This window comes from Macaca fascicularis, chromosome 15 (genome assembly GCF_037993035.2).
Source record: "Macaca fascicularis isolate 582-1 chromosome 15, T2T-MFA8v1.1".
NCBI lineage: Eukaryota > Metazoa > Chordata > Mammalia > Primates > Cercopithecidae > Macaca > Macaca fascicularis.
Genome location: NC_088389.1, coordinates 9,907,474 through 9,920,946, shown reverse-complemented (window position 1 = coordinate 9,920,946; position 13,473 = coordinate 9,907,474). Strand labels below are relative to the sequence as shown.

General features: G+C 49.1%; 1 long non-coding RNA gene across 2 annotated transcripts in view; it reads right to left on the bottom strand.

Moving 5' to 3' along the window:
* Window positions 1-3,235, bottom strand: part of LOC135967347 (uncharacterized) — a 42,361-nt gene extending 39,126 nt beyond the window's left edge. The window contains exons 1-2 of one of the 2 annotated variants that reach the window (XR_012424188.1): window positions 2,152-3,235; window positions 622-770 (exon numbers count right to left, since the gene is read on the bottom strand). This is a non-coding gene — a long non-coding RNA (uncharacterized lncRNA). The remainder of the gene's footprint in view (window positions 1-621; window positions 771-2,151) is intronic. The other variant, XR_012424189.1, reaches the window with a different exon arrangement.
* Window positions 3,236-13,473: the final 10,238 nt, after the last annotated feature.

Here is a 13,473-nt window from a genome sequence, read left to right as displayed (position 1 = left end):
CCACAACTAGCGGAGGCTCTCAACTCCACCAGGGACAGGAGCCCCGGACACTGGGGACTCAACTGCTGCTCTCCGTGCCCACCTCCTTCTGGTCCAGACTTCTCAGGAGTCAGACGTGGCCACTTTGACCCTCTTTCCCTTCTGTGACTCCTACAAAAACCAGTCCGGTGAGCCCAGGCTGCCTCACACTCCAGGGACACCCGGCACAGGCCCCCTCCATGTCCTTATCCAAGCTCCTGGGGCCAGAAGGGTCTTGCAATATTTCAATTTCCAGTTGAGCATCCCCCGCCTGAAATCCAAAGTGCTCCGAAAATCATTTCCTTCCAGCGTCATGGGGAAGCTCGGAATGTTTCAGGTTTCAGAGCATTTTGGAGTAGGGACTCTCAGCCTTAATTTGAACCTCTTCAAGGAAGCCACACACTGAAGCCCCCGATGTCCACTCTACACAATCCCAGCACACCCTCTGAAGTCCTCAGCAACAGATTTTCTTTCTTCAAAAATAACCACAAGTCACAAACTCACACGCAATCACAGAAGGGGGTTGTGGACACCCACACAGACAATGAAATTTAACTGTCACATTTTTACCTGGGTAATTTAAAGTCATTCCTCAAAACACACCTGTTTTACTGAGTTGCTTTTTAAGGTGAACACACACAAATCATTCCAGGGAAACAAACGTCACTTTGGGCTGCGTGTGGTTTCTTGACTCCCGTGAATAACTCAGCGTTCACACTCACTTCTGGATAAGGGAGACGATGCAAAGAAATCTGTTAAAACAAAGACATGAAAACAAGTTTAAGAAGGGTTTGAAAGGTTCCTTCTGTCCCCCTGGAGGGGAGATGAGGACGCCTGGAAGGCTCACGGGGGACAGGAGCACAGCCTCCTCGGTGTGCCATGGACGCCGCCTCGCCAAGGGGAGAGGATGATGCCTGGAAGGCTCACAGGGGTGGGAGCACAGCCTCCTCAGTGCTTTCTACACTCAGCAGCTTCAGAAATTCCCGTAGAAGCAGAACACATGAGAACTGAGACTGGAACACCCCAAAGAAAGGGGACGAGGGGTCAAAAAAAGCATTCGATCATTACCAAGGAGCGCGGGCATGAAGCCGCTTCAAAGACCATGTGAGAAGTCACTCATAGGCGTTTAAGAAAATAAGGGTAGCGCGAGATTGCTCCATCAGCTCAAACAGGCTGCCGTCCCTCAGGCCATGAAATCTCTGAGTTGAGCCTCTCAGTCAGCAGAAGTCACTCGCATCTCTGCCAGAGAAAGTACTACAAGCCGACACATAACCTCATGAAACCTGGGCTTCAGCCCGTCGACAACAGTGAGTCTGACATGGTACATCCCTCCAGATGGTTAAAAACCCCAGGGGTTCATCATACAACCTCGAAGGGCTGTGTCTGTCCAGCCCCGTTTCCAAGTTCTGGATGATTTTTCCTAATGTACTATAAGCAGCATGTTCCAGTAGAGACGTCATTAACTGACTCTGGGTCCTCTTAACTTTGAAATTAGAAACACACTTGGCCAGGCACGGTGGCTCATGCCTGTGATCTCAGTACATTGGGAAGCTGAGGCAGCTGGACCGCATAAGGCCAGGAGCTCGAGTCCAGCCTGTGCAACATTGCAAAACTCCATCTCTACAAAAAATACAAAAACAAGTCAGGCATGGGGACACGTGGAACATGTGCCTGTGGGTCCTGGCTACTCAGGAGACTGAGGCAGGAGGATCGCTTGAGCCTGGGAGGTTGAGGCTGTAGTAAGCAGTGCTCACACCACTGCCTGGGCAACGAAAAGGTTTTTTTTTTGTTTTGTTTTTTGCCTGTCTCTAAAATAACCAAAGAGAAAAAGAATTATATACCTGACTAACCCAAAATAAAAGAGGTCTTGTGGGACGACCTGAAACACAGCTGCAAATTCTGGCAGGGCCTCCCCTGGCTTGATTTGTGGTGAGTGTAGGACCACTCTGAAGGATAGGACCCCAGGCACCTTCCGAGACTAGACCTTACAGTACAACTTCCCTTCGCTGGACTCAACACTTGCCTTGGAGCCTTGGACACCCTGGGGTAGTGCCACCATCCCGAGGCCGCCATGGCACAAGGAGGCCCTACCATCATGAAGCCTGGGACGTCCGTCAGAGCAGTGCCACCCACCTGAGGCCGCCATGCCAGGGGAGCCTGGACATCATGAAGCCTGGGACATCCTGGGGCAGTGCCAGCAACCCGAGGCCGCTGTGACACAAGGGGGCCCTGGTGTCACTGAGAGGCTACACAGCAGGTCCAAGCCCAGGCCAGGAGGGAAGAGGCTCCACGTCCTTTCTATCCCTCCAGCTGAGTCCACACACGTCTTGGAGCAGAAATGCACCACCCTCAATGTCCACGGGTAAGTTTTTGGCCACAGAATCTGGAAGCATAAAAGATGGTTCTGGGCTGGTTGGTTGCCGGCTCGGATCTCTCCTCTTTACACACAAAACCTGGCTCACACCAAGCAGCGTCTAAGTCCTGGAAGACCTGCTGAACACAAGTGCAGTTACAAAGCAGAGAAACTGGAGGGGGCCGGGCTGTGCTCCAGTGGCCACCAGCGTTTCTCAGGAAGACCCCGGGCATTACAGGGTCCAGGGCAAGGACTTCCTGGCAACCAGGACATGGAACAAGAACACATTCCCCGGTCCTGTTGAATATGAATCGGGTAAGAGCCGATTCCCTCCCTCGGAGGACTGAGCACCGCCCCACAACACCTTGGTATGGGTATGTTATTACATACGTTGGTATGGGTATGTTACTACATACGTTGGTATGGGTCTGTTATTACATACGTTGGTATGGGTAAGTTATTACCCATACCAAGGTAATAAGCCCGTTACCAGCAGGAGGCTGATGATGAAGACATGAGGACCAGATGAGCACGAGGGATCCTGACAGATCATCCCTGGCACTGAACAAGGGGCGGACAGTAACCCCTGTTCCTGACACATCAGCCGTGGCACTGAGCGAGGGGTGGCAGCACGGCCTGTGCCCCTGAAGAAGGAGAGGGATGTGAGGGGGGCACAGGCTGGGCTTGGAGGCTAACTCAACTACCTGCGCTTGCACTTTCGTTCCTCATGGCAGGGAGGTGAGGCACAGGCAGCATTAGGGCTCACCTTGCCCCCGGGCTGCACTTTTTTCTGCTTATGAGTTGTGCTCGCTTTACATGGACAGGCATAGCTATAATAACGATTCCCCGATTATTTTGCTGCCTACATAAAGGGCTTTCAGAATTCACTTCCATCCTTAGGAAAGAGGGCCAACACCAGGCTGTCTCCCTTAAGATGCCATGTCTCATATGGGGGAAAAAAATCAAGAGAAATCAAATAAAGGCCATAAAATACATCAATTTCAACACTAAAATTTAATAGTATCCTTAAAATTGAAGATGAGTTAAGTCACATTTCCAAACCTCTGAAAGCACGGTTACTGGGAGGAAGTGGTTTGCAACACACAAAGGCAGCTCTGTAGAAGCGCCCAGGCTGGATGAAGGCTCAAACATCAGTGCGAGGAGAAACTGTGAACAAACTCTCTCCTGCCCTGCTGCTGTCCTCTTCCAAAAGACACTGGTTATCTGTCAGTTTAGAACAAGGCCTAGGGAGGTGGGAGGCAGGCCTGGGAGGGTCACCTAGCAACCAATCTCCTCACCCACACAACCGCACCAGGCTGAGCTGAGCAGCACACACAAACACGACTGATTCTCCCCAGAAAGAAGACAGAAGGCAGCACACTGCCACGCCAGGCACCCTGCAGGTGAGAAGACTGCGGGGAGCCAGAGGTACCTTTAATCTTGCTTGCATGGTGGAGGGAGAAGAATAATGCCACTCACTTGAGTGTTGCACAATTCTTTCTAGCACTGAGTGGCACAAAACAAAAATTATAGATGCTTCCTCAGATAAAAGTTTCTGAAGAACTGAACATAAGTTATGTTCAGGAAATAGCATTACGAATGCCTCAAGTGCTTCTGTTTTCAATAATCTCAGAGTAATTCTATAAACCCAGGAATGCCTCACCCAACTCCAGGATCACAGCCCAGGTGACGTGGGCACGCACATCCTGAAGCTCCAATGCTCAACTAAAGTGGGGCAAGTGAAAATAATCCTGGGTATAATTTACACGGACACAGGAAGGTGGCTGAGCCCCAAACCCCTAAACCAGGAAGACCAGCGTCCTTCAGGGGCCTCACCTCTGTCCTTTCCCAGCCTCTGGGAACCACCACTCTGCTCTCTACTGACACAAACGACCCTCCAAGGTACAACCAGGAAGATCATCATTCAAAACTGAGGGACGTGGCAGAACAAAGCTGTCAGGAGATTTTAACCACCAACACCACTAATTACATGACCCAAAGATGATTAAAATCCCAGGCCCTTCAAGACTGAATGTTATCTATACTTAAATGCATTTCATCACCATATTGGGGGGTTATTCCTTTGTTTTGCTGCAAATATATCCAACTGCTGTAAAAGGAAAAGGCAACTTGTTAACGAAGCTTCTTGGAGTGTCTCAACAGCCATCGGGGTAGGATAAAAGGCAGGACCTCCTGGCAGAAACGCTCAGCTCTGAGGTCAGGTGGAGTTCTTGAGCACCAACAAAAGCAAAATAAGGTCGAAGACCACACCCCACTTTCCTCAATCACATCTTCATTCCATGTTTCCTTCTGTTTCTCGCTACTTCACTGGGAGAGAGAAATTGTGCTGAAAGAAAGTGGAAACACACACATACATAGGAGACCCTACAGATACTGAGAATGAGTGCAGCCGTCACAGTCCAAATGTCCTTTCAGGTCCATCTGACCTGGCTGGGATCCAGGTATCCAAGTGCAGGATTGTACGTCAGACCCGTGAAGCCAGGATTACAGCCACTGATCAGCAGTTTTCCATCCCACGGAAACCGGCCTTGCTAGGGGCTTCCTCGGGGACCACCGACTTCACGCCAGCACCCCTCAACTACTTCAACTAACCTACATCATGGCAGAGGCCTCTCCAGGCAGACCAGCCCTACCCGAGTCCTGCTTCATGGCAAACCCTCCAGGCAAACGTCCTTGGCCTCCTCTGGGAGGCTGTGCTCGGAAGGTGCCCTCATTTACTTCTGTGGCTCTGAGACATTTAACTAGAGCCCAACACACTTCTTCCTGTTCACATAGTGTTCAGTTAACAGATTTTTATGAGTCAATTTTCACTGGGAAAAACACCATTTCAGGAGCCCCAGTGACCACAATGAAAATGTTTTCACCTCCCCTTACGTGACATCGGCAACGCCAGGTCCAGGAAACGTTCTGGATCTCAGATAACGGCATATCCACTCATAGTAAGTCTTGCTCTTGTTTCACAAGCTATCAAATGCTGCCCAGAGACAGGAAAAACCCCATAACGTGGCAGGGAGGGGCAACCAGCATGAGTTCTAAGGTCAGACCACCCGGGTCTGCTGACAGCGTGGCGAGGGGCAAACAGTGCAGGATCTAAGGCCAGACCGCCCAGGTCCCACTGACAGTGTGGCTTCAGGAGTTTCCTAAACCCTCTGCTCTCCACGTTTCATGTCAGAAAAATGCAGTGACAACCGTGTCCACCTTGTTTAAATATATATATATACACACACACATATATGTGTGTATATATATATATATACACACACACACACATACATACACACATATCCCAAGCCTACAGCCCTATAAAGGTCATTAATCCTAGTTACCCTCAAGGCATTGAGCGATCAATAATGAGTCATCCCCCTGCTGCTGACCTGGCTCAGCCCCACCCTCCGGAAACCCCGCATCCACACCAGCCACACAGGATGAGGCCCAGGAAGGAGCAGGACTGTGTCTTGGGAACTTAAACTCTGGAAGCTGAGTTAAATCAGTGCCACTCATATCTTGTCACCAACTATCTTGTAAAATTGGGAGATTCCATCTCTGGGGATCTTGAGGGAACCTGAGGCTCTACATTGAGTGAGGTGAGCACTCGTGCTGGACAGAGACGGCAGGGAAAGCAACCGAATCTGGGGTCGCAGCTGCCTGAGGCTTGGGTCCTACCGAGAAAATGGCACCAGTGCCCTCAGGACAGTGGCGGAGGTCCCAGGAGACAAGTGCCGGCGCAGAGACTCATGGACCCAAAGCTTGCTTCAGGGCCAGGAGGAGCTGCTGCGCTGACAGCCACGAGGCAGGCAGCCTTCGAGCTCCTCCAGCTGCCGTCCGGCAGGCAGGGAGGACAGTGCCCAGACCACCCCGGGGCTCCCCCAGCCTGCCAGGATGGTACTCTTACTCCAGCCACTGACAAGAGTCCCCATGTTCCAAGCTAGGTGGAAACAGTGCCTCAGGCCTCAGGGCACATGCAACCCCCTGCAGGGCCACTCCTACCCAACACCTGTGGATGGCTATTCCCACACATCCCCAACTCACAGCAAAACTCAAAAATGAAAGTCGGAAGATACAGCCAGGAAACCAATGCTCAAGAAGCAACTCCAGGGTGACTCTTCCTAGAGCTACTGCTACTGAACATCTTTAAAAACATTTCCAGGGTGACTTCCTAGAGCTATTGCTGTTGAAATCTTTAAAATTCTTCATTTCAAAATTAGCTTTTATTACACTGTCTTCCCTATTCTACCAAGACTCTAGGAAACAAAACCGTTACAATTTCCAATTCTATCTTATAGCAAGTTAGAAATACACATGATTCCTCAAAGGATTCTACTTGTTTCCTTGCTGATATCCTTTCCATGCCCCATGCTACTGCCCGCAACAGGGAAGGCTTTTCCAACTGAACCGAACCGAACCGAACCGAACCGAACCGAACCGAACCCAACCCAACCCAACCCAACCCAACCCAACCCAACCCAACCCAACCCAAGGGCCCTGAAACAGGCCCCTAACGAATCGTCTACCAACTATTGAGACAGGCTTGCCCTAACAAATCATCTGCAAACTCCATCTTCCATTAAAATAAGTACTGAAAATGAGCATATTACCACTTTTTAAAAATTACAGTGAAGTGGACAGTGTTCAGTTCTGTGAATTTCGGCACAAGTATTCCCATAATCATCATCACACAAGCAGAACAGTCCAACAGCCCCAAACCCACTCACGAGGCCTCATAAGCATACCCTCCCATTCCCAGCAACCACCCTTGTGTTCTCCCATCCCCCGGGTCTGTCTTTTGCGAGTGTTGTGGCAAAACACTCGCAAAATCATGATTTCCTGGGCATCGTGCGTGGAGGTGCAGCCAGGGTGTCCTGTGATCAACAGCCAGGCCTAGGGGCTGCTGGGTGTTTATTATTCCACGTATGGCTGTGGCACATTGTAACCTGTTTTGGGCAACTATAGACAGCGTTATTAACATCTGGGCACAGTTTTTCTTAAATATCAGCTTCTGTTTCTCTAGGGTAAATACCCAGGAGTGCGGTCACCGGAACCCACGTTTGTGTGAGTTCAGTTTTGTAAGAAACCACCAAGCTGTCTGCACCATGCTGAACCCCAGCCTCGCACAGGAGTCCCAACTTCCTGTCCTCACCAGCACCTGGGGCTGTGGGAAGACCTTAGTCAGGCGCTCCAGCAGGGGTGTGAACAAATTCACTGCGGCTTCGGTGCACATCTCGGTGCAACCAGTCACGCGGAAGGTCATTTCAGATGCTTTCGGGCCATCCTCCCGACCTTCTCAGTGAAGCATCTGTTCAGGTCTCTTCCGCTTTTAAGTCAGGTGGTTTGTTCTCTGTCATGAGCCGTGGGAGTCCTGTGCATTCTGGATATGAGTCCTTTGCCGGCTGCACGGTTCATAGACATCTTCTCCCCATCTATCAAAAATGTGTCTCTTCAATTCCCTAGAGGTGTCTTTTATATTAGAAGTTTAATTTTGATGAGTCTTACCTACTTGTTTTCTTCCTTGATTATGGATCATGGTATGGCTAAGAGCTCTCACCCTAGGTCTCGACAATTTCCGTTTCTTCTACAGGTTTTGTAGTTTGGCATTTTACATTCAGGGCTATGGTCCACCTTAATTTTCATACAGGAATTTCTCCCTGTTTTCACTCTTTTCATACGGCTGCCCCATAATTCCAGCACCATTTGTTGAAAAGACTCAAATTCCACTGAACTGCTTTTGCGTCTTTGGATCTGTTCTGGACTCCACTCTGTCAGCTGACCCGTGTGTCCATCCTGAGCATAATTTATGACTTTAGTGGTTGTCTCTGTGAAAAAAGTAATTCTGTCTGGAAGCAAAAACCACATTAGAAATGTTCTAAAAAAGATTCTTTCTCTTGTCAGGAGAGCAAAGCCGCCTCCCCAAGCAGAGGTGAGGCCTCAACCGCTCCCAGGCACAACCTTAACACACAATGGGGAAGGCAATTCATTTCAAGGGCCACAACCTGAGACCAGCATAGCCATGAAAACTGCAATAATTTCACAACAGAATGAAATTCATAAAGAACTGCTGAGAAGCGGGTAATAAGTTACATAAATTACTGTTCCTTAAATTCTGACGGTTGGCTAGGACAGAAATAGCTTCACGGTACAGTTCAAACGGGAGAAAGGTAGGTAGGGGTGGTTTCCACACCACACAGGGCCTGCAGGAAAGGGACACTCTTCCTCTAAACGGGAGATCCTGGGAGTGATGTGATAAACCATGGTGAGAGACACGGAACTGGGCAAGCCGGAGTCGCGGCCTTTGCCCCACCACGGAGCCTGTGTCCATGAACGACGAGGCTCAAATGTCAGGCTGGGGCAACCGAGGCAGTTATCAGAGGACAAGAAAACGAGCACACGGTGGAGGCAAAGGTCTGAAACTGCGCGGCAACTTCGAGTCAAGTGGGACAAACTGACTCAAAATGCAGGTTCCAAAAACCACCACAGAGAGCTGTTCCTCGGCTCTGGAAAGGCTAAGTGACTAATGCCCACACTGAGCATCTGCTCCCAGAGACGACCCCGGTGACCTAAGGCCCAGCTCCTCCGAACCCGCACCGAACCTCAGTGAGGAACTTTGCTGGTATCTTACGGCACATTGACATGTTCCCTTAAAATCTGGTATTTCATCAACAATGCAGGCGCCAGCTTTGACTCATACACATTTCGATTAAACAAGATAACTTGCACCCTGACCATGCCAGGTAAGAGGTTTACTACAATCTTTAAACAGAGCCAGAGGCTACAGTCTGCTCCTACACAACACCATGTCTCTACAAGTTCGATGGGTTTTTACTTTCCATGTCTTCACTTGCCTAGTGCTAGAAAGCAGATTCAAAACAGAAGGAACCCCGAAACACTATTGAATGAAACTCAAATATCTTGCAGTCATCATCCTGATGAGATGTTTATTAAACAGAAATGTTCTCCCCTGTAGAAAGCAGCACACATCAACACACACTGATAACTGTCGCCAACATTCCAGATCATCTTCCCTTCCATGGCCACAGTGCAGGGCAATGGACCACGCACACCTGCAGACCCACGGAAAGCGGGGTGACACGGCCGATTCTTGGAGCGAGCAGACCAGGGTGCACTCAAAGTGAAGCTCTTCCCAGAGGGCCTCCTCGGAAAGTTACACATTTATTCCATGAGTTAATGGCACTGCACCAAACATTTCTGTAAGATTCTCTAAGCAAGCTTTTCCTTCTGCCTAAAATGTCCTGACACAAACTGAAAAAGTTCTTGGAGCTGCCAAACACTTCAGTATCCCCTTAACTATTGTCATGCACGCCGGTGTGAAGAGAACATCAAACAGGCTTTGTGAGCGCAACATGGCTGTTTATTTCACCTGGGTGCAGGCGGGCTGAGTCCAAAGAGTCAGGGAAGGGAGGTAAGTGTGGGGCCGTGTTATAGGATTTGGACAGGTAAAGGAAAATTACAGTCAGAGAGGGGTTTTTCTCTGGCGGGCAGGAGTGGGGGTCACAAGGTGCTCAGCGGGGGAGCTTTTTGAGCCAGGATGAGCCAGGAAAAGGAATTTCACCAAAAAAAAAAAAAAAAAAAAAAATCATCGCTTCAGGCAAGGACCGGCCATTTTCACTTATTTCTCGTAGAATGTTATCAGTTAAGTCCAGGCAGGGCATTTGCACTTTTATGATTCTTCAGTTACTTCAGGCCATCTGGGCGTATATACGTGCAAGTCACAGGGGACGCGATGGCTTGGCTTGGGTTCAGAGGCCTGACAACTACAGTCTTTACTTTTAAGGTGTAGGGTAAGATCATATAATCCCCAACTAAGCTCCTGATGCTGTGTGTGGCATCCAGCAACAGCACGTTTCATTCCTGAATTACATTTGACTCACGAGTCCACAGTGAGAACGATTTCTGGTGAATGAAACACCAGGCAGGAGAGTGATTCCGCTGGGCAGCTCTTCACACACAACCCAGGAGCTGAGGGGAGAGGAAGAGGCCCACGCGCGTCCACCGTGTTCACGCCCCCTTCGAATGTGCCCCACTCCTAGAGACCCGGACCCAAGGGAAATCTGACCTGAAAATGGGAAAACCCTCACTTTGGCAGAGGGACAAGGACTGGGGGCCACAACTTGACCTCAGAGCAACACAAGTGCAGACACAGCACCCCAGGACACCCTCCCCACCCAAATTCAAGGAGGAAAACTAACGCCCCGCCCCCTTGCAGAAACCCCCGGCTGCTGCAGCAGACGCCTGGCTGCGTGTGCAGCCTCTCCCGTCCCACGTTCCGCGCTCAGCACCTGTGCCTCAGCCCTGGCACTGCTCGCCACACCCACAGGTGTGCCAGGAGGGGCAGGTCCTAAGGTCTCCACTGCACCAAAGCCTGCAAGGCAAAGGGGCCGCTCCCTCCAGCAGGAGTCCAGAAGCACACACTGCACCAGCGTCAAGGCGTGAGAATTCTCCCCTCGGTCTCCGAGTCTCCAGTCTGTTGCCCGCCAGGGTCTTCTGCCAACGGCAAGGCCCAAGCTGGGAGGCACATTTGGTTCTCACCATTTCCCTTGTCAAGATCAATACTGCAAACATATCCAATTCATCCTGTCACTAAAAATGAAATAATCTGCCATCTCCATCACAGATGACGCAATCAGGTTTCCATTACCGGGGTGCTTTTTTTTCTTCCTATTTTGAGATGGAGTTTCTGCTCTGTCGCCCAGGGTTGAGTGCAGTGGTGCGATCTCGGCTCACTGCAACCTCTGCCTCCCGGGTACAAGTGATTCTCCTATCTCAGCCTCCCAAGTAGCTGGGATTACAGGTGCCTGTCACCATGACTGGCTAATTTTCATATTTTCAATACAGACGGGGTTTCACCATGTTGACCAGGCTGGTCTGGAACTCCTAACCTCAGGGGATCCACCTGCCTCCTCCTCTCAAAGTGCTGGAATTACAGGCCTAAGCCACCACGCCCAACTATTACTGGTGTAATTTCTAAACCACTCTCTCACACCCACTCCTTTTTTTTTTTTTTTTTTAAGAACCAGCTTTATGGCTATATTTTTTCCAAGAGAACCAGTTACCCATTTGAAGTACAAATAAGACACCGTGTTTAAAAACCAAAAATGCCCATTTGCACAGAAGTCTCCAAATACCCAGTCGATTTGAGCCTTGAGAACAACATCAAGCTGTTGGCTGAATACAACTTCCCTTTCCATCCCTCTGCCTGTGAATTAGACACAAGGACGAAGCCACGAACTAGGTACATAAAGGTGGGAACCACCAAGGCAGCCGAGACTCCAAATAAAAGCTGGAAGGACCAACACAAATGCATCACACCCTGCACGCCCTCCTCTCCTTCCTTTTCAGAATTTCCAGAGGATGAAACAGGGACCTCCTCAGACGTCCCATGGTGCAGGCGGCCACAGGGGAAGGCGGCGGCAGCCTGAATGAGGTGACCGGGAAATCACATTCCACAAACAGAAATTCTCCCTGTGCTTTACATCCTCTGTCTCTGAAGAACTATGCCAGTCTAACAGTCGCTAGAAAACCGCCTTCAAGTGTCATTTCCCATTTCAAGCAAAGAAAACGGTGCACCATGAGGGAAAAACATAGCCATGTGCTCTGGGCTATTAAATAAGTTTTTTTCTGTTATAAACATATAATTTTACATTCTCAGTTTTCTCTATAATTGATATGCTTCCTAATTAGCAGACATAGTAATAAAAAGTGAATTCCAAGTGTAAGATCGGAGGACCCGTTCACATGGCTTCAGGTTCTGCTACTGTGTTTCAACTTAAGAAAATGGTTCTGTGCGTTGGTAACAACACCTGAGAGTCTGTGCGTGAGTCTGTGTGGCTGTCATCAGGGTTCGTGTTGGCTCCGTAGCAGAGGATGTTACACTGTTACATTATCTTCTACAAACAATCCTGAAAAAAGGAAGGGTGAATAGACATACACACCCTCCCCAAAATAATCCAAATGTCCACCGATATGAAAAACAGATGAATTACAGTTTCCATCATGGAATATTCCTCAGCAGTGAAAACAAACTATAGCCACAGGTGCCAACTAGGATAAAGAAAACCTTTGAAACACGTTTAAAGTGAACTGATTAGACGGAATTCCTCGATTACAGGCTTCTGCTCCAAAAGGGTACTGTTCTGAATCCTGTGATGTAGAATGATAGTTAGCAACCCTGTTTCAGGGCATATCTAGAAAAAAGCAAAATAATGACTGCACAATTTTAAATTCTTTGTAAATTATGACTATTACTATGAAAATTCTAAAAATGTGAAAATCTTCCAAACTGTTATTGGACAAGCTTCAAAATAAATACCCTGGCCTTGCTTGCCACACCCACAGATGTGCCAAAATAAATGAAAATATAGCCCAAGTTAGTAGAATCGAAACCTGAAGATGTACGAGCCGTCCCTGCCTCACTATCTATACATCATGTAGAAATTTAAGAGCAGGTAGTGACACTGCAATGCAAGGCTCGAACCAACTGGGTATTTGGAAACTTCTATGCAAATTGGCATTTTCGGTTTTTAAACACAGTGTTATTTGTACTTCAAACAGGTAACTGTTTGGTTCCCTTGGAAAAAACATAGCCATAAACCTAGTCTAAAAAAAAAAAAAAATACGGGAGTGGGTATGACAGAGAGTAGCTTAGAAATTTTAAAAGTATCGGCAGGGAGCGGTGCCTCGTGCCTGTAATCCCAGTACTTTGAGAGGCAGGCCCCACGGGGCCTTTGAGGACACGGGTCTCCTCTGCTGCCTTCCTGCTGGGTTTCCACCCCTGTCTCATTCAACATCCCAAGGGTGGTCTTCATCCTCATCTGGGGCTCAGCTCTGCCCCAATTTCCTAAATCTCTGCCTTCAGAGCCTGAAAATACCCACGCCCAGGGTCACCCTAATTCCACGTTTACCCCAGAGAGTCCCGATTTTACGTTTTGCCAGCATCGCCTTAGTGATCATTTATCCTGTAAATTCCAACTGCCTTCACACCTCACCCCTGCTGTCTCCCAGCAGACCCCACTCAGATGCACATGCCTCAGACCCCACACCCAGGTCTGCGCATGCTGCCCTGCTCTGCC